Here is a 12221-nt window from a genome sequence, read left to right on the forward strand (position 1 = left end):
CCCCCCCCCCCCCCCCCCCCCCCCGGAGAAAAATCCTGGCCACACCACTGAATCATAGTTTTGGTAAAAAATTATCATAGACGCAAGTGTACCTCAAGTTTTACCGGAACTTGAGAATCATCAAAAAATGTATGATGTATACCATGAATAAATATAATATTTAAAATAGCAACTATCATACATACAATAAAAAATGAATAAAAGTTAAACAATCATTTTTGGTAAGTTATACAAAGGTCATAATTTTCATATATTAGACAAATAACACAAAAATCCTGTTTCCTGGGAATACTGTTGCAGATATATGAAATTAGTTAGTGTATAAATTTTTCATTTGTATATAATGTGGTTCTTATAAGAATTATACACAAATTCGGTTCTCTCTTGATAATTTATTATTCTTTAACGTAAAAATTCTGACATTTTTATCATTTCATCAGACAACATGTTAATTTGATACTTACATTAACATTTTGTAAGGTATTAATATGAAAAGAAAATATTTTTTGATCCCGAGAAGTATGTTTATAAGACCGATATCTCTGTATTATATTTTATTTTTTTACTTAAATGATCAGTTTCGAAGTTGTGATTATTTATTTTCATTAAAAAATTTAAAACAAAATTATTTAAATTTTAAATTATTCTGATTACTTTCTATTAAACCAACCGTATTTCAATATCTATGCAATTTAACCTACCTATATCACAAAATGTTCGTAAATTACTGATAAAGAGCGGATTTTTAGGTTCTTAAAAGCTTAAAATATGATGCTAATAAGCTCTAAAAAAACTGTGAAATAATCTCTAAATATTCCTTAAATTTGTAAATATGTAGATAACATGTTCTAAAAAAACCCTAAAATACTATCTAAATATTCTTTAAACTTGTAAATATGCGATAATATGATTTTTTTTCTTAAATAGTTCAATAAAAACATTAAATTACTCTTATAGGTAATTATTTTGGTAACAAGTAAATTATTTAAATATAAAAACTTAAAACAGTTCATACATATGACTATATAAATATAATTAAATTATATATGAAAATCAAAATAGTTAAGTAAAAACAATGAACAATTTGTATGCACCATTCCTTGGTAAAAGATAAATTATTCAAATGGAAAAAATGGATAATAGTTCCATACATAGGAATATAAATATAACAATCAAATTTTTCTTTCCCAGAAAAATTACAACTCGAGAAATTAATAAAATATGCTTTTTTATGAACAATAATTGAATATATTTAAAAATATGAAAAATAGGCTAAATATTCTTTAATGTCCAAAATATGTTAAAATATGCAAAATAAATGTTTTCCTACGAACTCTATAATGGATAAATCATCCACATTTTTCATCCTCGTAAATCTGCATAAAACCAATAAAAATATATAAAAACTTAAAGATCCGCTTTCTACTAACAAAGTAAGTACAACCTATGTTACGTCAAAGATAGTTTATATTGTTTATACAAAAATATAGCCTATAATTGTAATATACAAAAAGGATAAGTTATTACATGGACGATTCTTTTTTAAATAGTTATACGAGGAAAATTGAAATCATTGTTTAATTTTGAATAAAAACAGTTATAATATGATATTTTTATGAGGGTCGAAATAAATTATAAACGATTAAAATATTTTGTATAAAAACTATACTTTAAAATCCAATATATGCAAGAAAAATTCTCGGTACAAAAAATGTAAAATACTTTCAAAGACTGTACAATTTTGAGAACTCTATAAATATGTAAGATTTAACATATTGTTAATAAAATTTATCCGATTATATATTTGAAATAGACTGAACGTTATGAAATAAAAAAGCAACACCAACAAAAGGATAAAGATAAATAATATTTATATTTTATAAAGTTAAAAATATGTATTTTAGAACAGTTATAAAAAAATAATATTAATCGGACATACATGTACTGTAAATATTGTGACAACCAATAAAATATGATAGTTACACTAGATCTATTATGGTTTAGAGTTATGGGCAGAGATCAGCATAAAGTTGAACGTAGCTTAGTTGTTAGAAATTATAAAAAATTCTATTCTTTTTCTATGGTATTACAAACAAACCGACATAAAATAGCCATGAAAATAATATTTTCACTATAAACGTAAACGGAAAAATAAAAAAATTGTTTCAACATGTAATTAAAATGTATACTCTAAAATATATATTGTATACAATTGAATTTATTATAGGCTTTAACAATGACTTTACTATTTTTTATATATTTTTTTCTAGATGTTACCTTTAATCATAGGAAACTAAACGATATCTTGTGTACACAGAGATTATTTAATTTGTACTCATAACTTAAACTTTCATACACCTAAATATTTAAACACTTGGTACCGTATTAAACAAAAATTTATTCAAATAACCACCGACTTTTGTTATAACAATAACCAATAATGCAAATTATATTAATCATTACGGCGTATGAATAAAATATCAAATATGTTTTACGTTAGAATATTTCTTTATTATTTGGAATTATTTGGTATTTAAGAATAAAGCTACAATTCATGAAACCTATAAGATACACATGACGAATTATAAGAAGTTAGAAACATTTAAGTACTACAATATATGTAATCGTATGAACACTGTGCCTACCTGGCATTTCATTCAAAATAACAGTACATATTAGATTTAAGGTTTAATGGTTTTTATTATAATTATCATGAACCATGTTCAGAATATAACGTATCGATACCTAACATACATAATAATTTTCTAGCATATTATGTCGGTAAAACCAAAAATATGGATTATTATTAATAAATATATATATATACTAGCAGACCCAGCAAACGTTGTTTTGCCACATATTCCTAGTATTTCTGGTAGTATAAAATAGTATTTGTAGTATAAAAAATAACTAACTTATTGTAAGTAATTGTCTATGATTGAAAAATAAATAAAAAGATGCGAAAATGATATATATTCCTTACTTTACTCAAAAATCTTAATGTTTGGTACATCTATCGAATTTGTATTGTAACTCAGTGAATTTGGACAGGGTATATGTTTTATTTTTTATTCACTGATGAAAAATTGAAAAAAAACGTTAACATACGCTTTGCTTACAGATGAAAAATTTAAAAATTTACGGCCAGGATTTGGAATCTTTGCGATTGCATATAATAATAGGTAAGAAGAACAAACTGATAATTTCATGGATACAATAAATAAAAAAGACTTACCTAGTTCTCAAAGGATAACTCATCCGAAAATTTGGGTTTTTAACTTCAATCCACGTCAAATCCAGGTTGAGTGAGGTACAATTTGTTGTATCTATGAATTTTTGAAAACAGTCTACTATGAAAGTTAAAAAATATGAAGTTGATACCAAAACAAGATATATCTAAATTAGGGCTTACGATTTCCAACGGGTATTAAAAGTACACGTGTACACGGATTCTGTTAACCGTGTATTTGAAATTAAGAACCTGTGTATTTAAAACCGTGTATTTACCCGTGTATTTTTTAACGTATACACGGATTCTCATATATCCATCACGTTTAAATATATATATATATATATATATATACGGGGTTTTCTTAATTTTATGTGTATTTAGAAAATACAAAATTTAATTTATGTTATACAAAACGTTTTTTTATAAATAGAAATTTTTTACCTATATTGTTAAATTTGTTCTACGATAAAATCGTCTTATTGATGTACACTAATCCTCATTATGGTTTTACCTTATGCTTAATTTAATAGTTTAATAATAATACTCCCAGATCTAACAACGAAATTGAAAATTCCCATCGGATAGAAATTATTACTCTCAAGTTTTCACTGCGAAATGTGAGTCGGTATAAACTATTTTTATAATTTTTAAAAGTTAAAATAAATACTTAGCAATGCCAGCGACATCTGTCAGTTCTGAAAGATGTTTTTCAACAGCTGGAAATATCGTTACGCAAAAAAGGAACTGTTTGTTAATAGAAAATGTAAACACCAGGGATGGATCTAGGGGGGGGTTCAGGGAGTCAGCTGATCCATAGTTAATACCTCTAGTTAAAATATATAATAGTTTAAATAACCTATAATTAATATTTGTTGACAAAATTGGCCTCTTGGAAATTTTTTTCTTTTTTTAGACCTTGATTTGGACTCTTGGACAGTTGGCCCATCGGAATTACTTGAAAAATGAATGCCATGTATATTCAAAATTTAAAATTTTTCAATTCATTATTTATATTTTAAATTATATAATTTTAGTAGAAAGTTAAGTAAATTATATTTTATTCCGTACGTTTGTTGCGCTGAGAAAGTTAAATTATATTTATTAATCGTAAATAAGTCATTATCAGTGGTATCACTAATTCTAAAACGTAATATAAATATGCTTATACACTTTTATGAGTGTATTATGTTTTTTTTTTTTTTTTTTACTAGGTATTAATTTCTAATTCAGTTTCATCCCCAATAAATGGCCTCTTGAAATAGTTTTACTCACAGTTCCCCGCCTCTGGATTCGCCCCTGGTAAACACATTAGTTTTTCTGTATCAAAATAGAAATTTGATTGATTAAAATATTTATTAACTTACGTTACATATGTTTAAAAATTAATACATATTAGAATTTAAAACACATTTTGTTGTTATATGGTTAATTATTTAAAATTTATTATTATTGTTATTTATATTATATTGTTTGTCTTTATTTGATTATATAATAATTATAATATAGTTAATTTCTAATACCTCTAGTACTTACTACTTACCGAGTTTGTATTAATATACTATGACTTTGAAAGTATTCGTGTTATTAAATACACGTGTTTCATAATTACACGTGTATCCGTGTGTTTAAGTACATGTGAAATAGTAAGCCCTAATCTAAAGTTACAAATGACGATAAGAGGAATAACAAAAAAGCTTTTTTTAACACGTATAAATCGTCAACAATATAGCGATGAATTAATTAATTACCTCTGTAAATTTTGTATTATGTCGGCCCGCATATGATATTATTATTCGATGAAGACGTGATGAGAGAGCAAACGATAAAAGTGAAATCGAACAAATTGTACTTAACGAAAATCATTTTTGAGCCATTCAGTTATTATATTATTACTGCTTATTATTTATTAAGACTTCCCACATATTTATATATCAAAGGTCAAAAATTTCTGTACAATAGAAAAGGCAATGGAATTTTCAAAAATATGATAATAACAAACCCAAATAAATAGAAAAAAATCAAGAAACTATTCAAACCGTCCACATATAGAATTTTTGTACATAGTTCCTTTTTCGTTTAGAAAAACATACAAAAGGACTATTTGAAATATTTTAACAGTCAGAATTTTTATTTTATTTTTTATTAATGTTTGAACTTAAATATAACAACGATTGTTTTTAATATTTATCATACTAACGTGTTTTACATAAAAAACTTATATGTTTTATACTCCACGAAATTTTTTTATTGCAACATTTGACACATCTAAAAAATTAATAAGACGTGACTTATTAATAAGAAACTCAGGTATACACTCCCAACAAGTCCGTTCTGATCATATCACACGAAAAATAAATTATATGACTACGATTTTTAATTCTTATTATTTTCTTGGAAAAAACTTCAGCAGCTCATTTAATCTTGGTATTTATTTTTACTTATTTCGATGAAAATTCGTTGCTACGTTAAATTTTTTTTTTTTTTATTATTAAAAATCTTTTTATATCTTTTTAAAATCTTACACATTAAGATTGCAACAATCTGCATAATATTAGCAAATTTTTGAAATCAATCAACAATAATGAGTTCTCGAGAATTCAACTGCAACGTGTAAGAGCGTTTTCATCGCTACCCCAAATATTGTAATAGGTTGCATGTGTCAACTTTCTTTGACGAAATTCATCACGAGGTGAACTCAAATGTTGCACGCCTACATGGGACGGAAAACGTGCAATCTGTGGAAGTGCCGTGTAGGATGGTACCGTACCAGCTGTCGCCCACGGTGCATCGAGTACGTTTTATTATAGCTGTGAACGCGGTACGACGCTTGAATGACGTTTTCTTCTGGCCGTTTGTAATTCAATATCCACCCGCTCGATTTGATGACAATACCTCGTCCCCATGATTTTCAAGAGACAATACTGACTGCAGATATCATTGCGGACCACTCATTGAAAATAATTACTATCGTTTAATAAGATTACAGAGACTGTGAAAAAGTGCAACATTCGCTTTTGTACTTTGAACCGTATTAAAATAAAAAGAGTGAGAACTTGACGTTAAAAAAAAAAAAAAAATAATGAAAACAAAACTTTTCACGTAATAAAATTACTTTTTACAAGACGTTATTAAAGACGAAAATCGAGAAAAGCAACCTCTTTGAAGCGAACTATATAATATTTTATTTTATCGCCGCGTTCTTCCCATGATTTCATAAGTAGCTGTACAACGATTATTTTTCGTTTATTTTATCTTTCTATAATTTATCGTTTACCCACAAAATTTCGGCTCTCAACCCTTATTACGTAGACGCTTATACACATTACCAAACACTTTCTATTCAATACATGGCTTGTATTTATGGTTATCCGAACTTTCGGTGTGGAAAAAGAAATTAAGAAAGTTTTATCACAAATGTCGAGTCATTAATATCTTACATAAACACGTTATACACACGCGATTAGTTCAAATATGTTTAGGTAGCGTGTAGGTTCATTATTATATATGTTCTTTTTTATTTATTTATTTTTTTTGCAATCTCAGTATTTCCCTTCACCCGATCCCACGCTGAATGCAAAAAAAAAAATAAAAATATCCGAACTTAATTTGAGCTCCCTCACGGTTCACAGTGAGTATAAGAATATGGCCGTCAAGTCGTTTTAACATTTATGTGATCTCTGATGGGCTTAATTTATGCGTCATATGTCGTCACAAAAATTATTTGTGGTTGACCTTTTTCTAGATACAGATTTTTTTTTTTCGGCTTATGCTTAATTTACATTTTTCTGCTTTAGGTCGTACCTCTGAATAAATATACAGAAATGTTGTATTAGAGAATTATGATTTTTTATATGTAATAATACTTTACCCTCAAATGTTATACGCCAGATTTCAAGGGGCTTAATAAAGGTAATTCAAAGGAATTACAAAGATAAATTAAAATTCAATGATTAAAACTAACGTAAATACATAATCAAAGAATATTTTCTAGTGGTCCCGCATTACAAAACTATTTTCAAAAATCGTTTGATGCGAGAGTGGTATTATTAATTCATATTTTGTAGCCCAAAGGGAGAAATTTAATCTATAAGTATTTAGTTAATGTTGAGGATAACATCATTTGTATGCACTTATTATTTCTGATAAAGCTAATATGGCGAATGTTATGTTACCTAGAAGAACCTCAACAACTCAGTTGTAATAATTAATAAAATATTTTTTTTTTTATTTAGAACTTTTAGCTATTATTTTTAAACTATTACGGTTAAAAAAAATAAAAATTAAATTTACATAATTTATATAAAAAATAACAATAAGCGAAATTAATAATTAACCATACTGATATAATAATAGATAAAAAAAATAAATAATATGGCAATTACTGAAAATAATAAACAAAATAAGCTGAGAAGAATTACTACCATAAATATAACGTTAGCAATATGAAAAAATAACAATTAATAAAATTATGAGGGCAGAAATCACCCATTGGTAATAATCCTGATAATAACATTATAAAATTGATATAAATTAATTATTATCATAAAATACAATTTACTAATATTTGTTGATTAAATATGGGTCAAATACTTATTAAAATTTACTAACAACAGATAACATTCAGTGATAAAATACGTGATAAATTAAATTAATAAGGACGTAAAGAATTTGTTCTGTGGAATATGCTGTTTGTGTAACATTAAAACAGCTGTAAGAAGGAAAATGAGAGGATTTATTAATGCCAAAGATCTGAAATAAATTAGAAAAACGGCTTATCGTTCATAGGGATATTATTAGGTAATTAGATATTATGAGAACCAGTGACGAAAGAGTAAGAAGCTTTGAGAAGGTGAGAAGAAGATTTGATACTCTTATCACGTCTCCTCTGAGTCGTGGATACAGAATTAGTATTTTGATGATTTGATCTGGTTGTCTTGCGATGTTTAAGAAATAATTTATGTTTTGGACTACCTTTATAGTTGGATGTATGATCACCTTTACAAAGAGCGCACTTTGATGGACTGCTATTTTCGTTGGTGCAACTGTCTGAGGAGTAATTCCTACACATTTAACACAACGTGAAGGGCCTTCTTAATGACAATAATTAACGGTATGTTCATAGCTCTGACAGTTTCTACACTGAGTTGGACCACTATTGGTCTTATTGGTTGATTAAATTTTAATTTTTAACATTGATGAGACATTAAGAAATTCTTTATTGCTTGTATTTGGATTAAGCCTCACGATAAAAAGCAGAAAGGGATGGTAATTTTTAATGACGTTCATAAATCTTTTGACGGAGTGATCTAATTCCATTAGGGCTGGAACGGGCAACTCAAAGTTACTAGAGGGCCAAATTTTAAACAATTAAAATCTAGCATAGAAAAAAAAAGTCATTCAAAATATGCATTTTAACTAGCATTTATATACAAGGAATTAATAAACTCAACACACACGACAGCACGATATGAATGATATGAAGAAACTTATATAGATATGTAGTTCAATACAAACAGCATGGTTGAAAACTATATACATACACATGACATTTAGACATTTAACGATGTTGAATACCAGATAAAAATTATTACATCGGTAAGTTAGAGTATAGACGATATACTTTAAAATTCTATGATGTAATTTTAAAATATAACATGGGCCAGATAAAAAAGGCTCGCGGGCAGTTGCAATAGGACATCGGATATTCCGATACATGTATTGAGTGTTGCTGATTTCTGATTATTACCTAGAGGAGTCGGTATGTTGGTGATATGAAAATGTGAAAACAGTCACTAATGGCCATTAGGTGATCCGTGATTGCATTAAAATTTAGATGTCCATTAGAGCAAACAATTCAAATATATATGACTTACACGTGATCCCGTTAGGACCGATGTTTTGTACAAACGTGTTTTTAAAAGCGGATATATAATTAATATTTTTAACATATATTAGCAGAGCCCTGATATTGTCGTGTTGATGGTAAATAATTGATCCGTTGATTACATTTAATATAATCAACTAGTCCTAATTTAGAAACATCACAATAGGTATAAAGTTCGATTTCATTATCCTCTTCACTTCCCAAGACAACGAAACCATTAGATGAAACTAGTGGTTTAGTTTTTTCTCGTATAGATAGGAGAATTAGGTAATGATGGTTTGGGTTTGATAGTAAACAGAGAGAATGTCATATCCATTTTAAAAGTAAATATTCGTTCTATAAAATATAATACCATGAACTGATTACATCACTAAAATCGCGATAACGGAACGGGAAAATTTCAATCGCATAGACATGTGACCGTGTTGCAGGTTAACACCAGACTGAAATAACATTTTATACGTTCATAATTTGTTATTTATTATATATCTTTATTTGATATAATTTATAATAATACAATTATGTAATTATATTTCAAATACAAAGATTTAGAGCGGAAAATATTAATAAATCAAATTAAATTGTAACGCCTTTAATTTTTTACTTTTTTTCTTTTTATTATTCTATTTTGTACGATAAAATTAATTTTGATTTTTCATGCTACGAAAATAAAAATAAACAGATTATTTACATAAGATAACTTTAGTTACCGTTGTAACCTATATTGTACCATATTGAATCTCATCACTTGAGTCTCCAACAAGCTAGCAGCTGTTATATCTTATCACTTCGTCACAGCATTTACAATCACTCCTTATTGGTCAATCAGATAATTCGAAATAATTTTTGTGCAAAACACGCAAATTTATTTTTTGTTTTCAAATTTCATCATTTGGAGCAATCAAAATTTGTGATCTCACATCCGATGAACGTAATTTTGAAGGTACATTAATGTAGCTACCTATTAATGACCCGAATTTTTTTCAAATTTATTTTATGAGTAGCTGTGAAGAAGTAAGTCATCATAAGTCGGTACCAGTATAACTTCATAGAATAAACAGAAGAGAAATCGATTTTGAGATAGTTGAAAAATTTCGTAGAAAATCGTAATCAATGTATTCAATCGTTTAAAAAAGTGTCACTGCAATTAAATAATGACAATTATCAAACAATAAATCTTAATTTAAGTTTTTATTGTTCAGAAAAAAAAATTTTTTTGGAAGACATTACAGATCCGATGTACCTGAACCATTATTATATTATATTATTACCATAGATATTATATTATTCAGCTTTTCAAATGACATCGTTTAGTGCAACAAAAATTAAGCATGGAAACTTTATGCCGACATTTTAATTTCAAGATCAAGTTTTCCGTTTGATTAGTCCTTTTTACCCAGTTTTCCAGAAAAACCAAATACTTTACAAATATATTTCATGGATGGCTCAAAAAATTAAGTAAAAATGCGTTTATCTGTTGCTCCTTATATCGATAAATAAATATTGTATGATTAAGAGTGGAATTTACAAAACGACGATTACATTTATTTTATTTGCCTTTAGTTACCTAGTCAAACAAAAATAATCATTTATTTTCAAAGGCGAAACCGGGCAATTCAATATATAAAACTCAAATACCACTCACCTGCTCTTACTCATAGCTACATCTTGAAAACGACGAAAAGTGTGAATTTGAAATTGAACAAAGTGGTTCTTCTAGTACCATAAATAACGTGCAATAAGAATGGATTTTTCGTGTTTTTAGGGTCCAGTTTTCGGACTGTATGAATGAATCTTTTTTTTTATTGTATTTTTTGATTACCTAGAAGATATTTTATTTTGTTTAATATGTTGATTTTAATAATTTCCAATTGGAATTTAGTACATTTATTTAGTATTAATAAATATCATTATAATATATAATACGAATTTGTACTTTTTTCAACCTAGGATATTTTGGTTAAGTAATTGCTTTAATCTAAAGCAGTCAAATATTCTTCGGGTAATTCAACTAGCATATATATATATTGTAAACTTTTATAGGACTCACAAAATACTTTCGCGTCCCCTCCTGTTGATCTAGTTAAGATGAAATGTGTATAAACAAAGCTAACGAAAATTGTATCTATATATAAACTGTTCTGTGCATTATACACATTACAATTATATATAAAAAACATACTTATATAAAAACATGACTTCATGAATAATACAAAAACGCATGACGTTCGCCTTCCCGGGATTATTTTATAAATGGTATTATTCATTTTTTCTTTTTTCTTTTTATTTTGCGCATCCAATTTATATACGTAGGTACAAAGGAAAAAACTTTTAACAACTCGTGCAAGTATTTTTCGTTGAAATCACATATAATTTGGTATTTAAATGAATTATAAAAGTGTAATATACACACGTCGTTTTTACTATGTCTTAAATAATAATTGAATATAATTATTTAGATACTATATCAGTTTAAATATATTTTAAGTTTTAAGTAATAATAAAATAAAGAATTGAAATTAAAAAATTAAAATGGTTAATACTCATAAACGTATAAACAAATAAATAAATAAATACTTACCCAGAAGTATTACATGTACATTTTATTTATTTATTTTTTTCGAGTCAACAGTACGTTTTTTAAAAAATCATAATCATTATTGTTGGTTGTTTCGAATACCAACTTCCGAACCTTAATTATATTGAAATAGGTCTTACTATAAATTACCAACGATTATTCGTATCGTACGTTTTGACTAACGATTATACTATGCGGAATTGTTAACATTGAAGAGATTACACTGCAATTATCTTCTGGTACGTTGTCCGGCCATAATTAAACGGAACGTGAAAAATATATCCTTTGATACCATCACGTGACGGTTGAACCCTAAAATATACGGTGTTCAAAAGATTATATTATTTTTTCCCCACGCACTCAAGTATATCATCTGCCGTCACTGTCGTCGTCCGATGAATTTAAAGTATATGATTGTAATGACGCGCACCAGCAAAACGGAATATACCCGAGCTGTCAAAAATTACAAATTCTGCTCAGCACGGTTTCAATGAGACCGTTTTAAATCCTAAAATCCCGAAATACAT

The 12221-nt window shown here is 27.1% G+C and overlaps 1 protein-coding gene across 2 annotated transcripts in view; it reads left to right on the forward strand.

The window, feature by feature from the left end:
• The window catches only part of LOC112684848, a 44975-nt gene that overhangs the window by 13963 nt on the left and 18791 nt on the right, over positions 1 to 12221 (forward strand). Inside the window, exon 2 of one of the 2 annotated variants that reach the window (XM_025556555.1) lies at positions 3122 to 3182. The exons of the other annotated variant lie outside the window; for it this stretch is intronic. The gene's annotated coding sequence lies outside the window, so the exon portion shown is untranslated. The remainder of the gene's footprint in view (positions 1 to 3121; positions 3183 to 12221) is intronic. 2 annotated transcript variants of the gene reach the window in all.

The sequence above is a fragment of the Sipha flava genome, unplaced genomic scaffold (genome assembly GCF_003268045.1).
Source record: "Sipha flava isolate LNK unplaced genomic scaffold, YSA_version1 258_pilon_pilon, whole genome shotgun sequence".
Taxonomy (NCBI): Eukaryota; Metazoa; Arthropoda; class Insecta; order Hemiptera; family Aphididae; genus Sipha; species Sipha flava.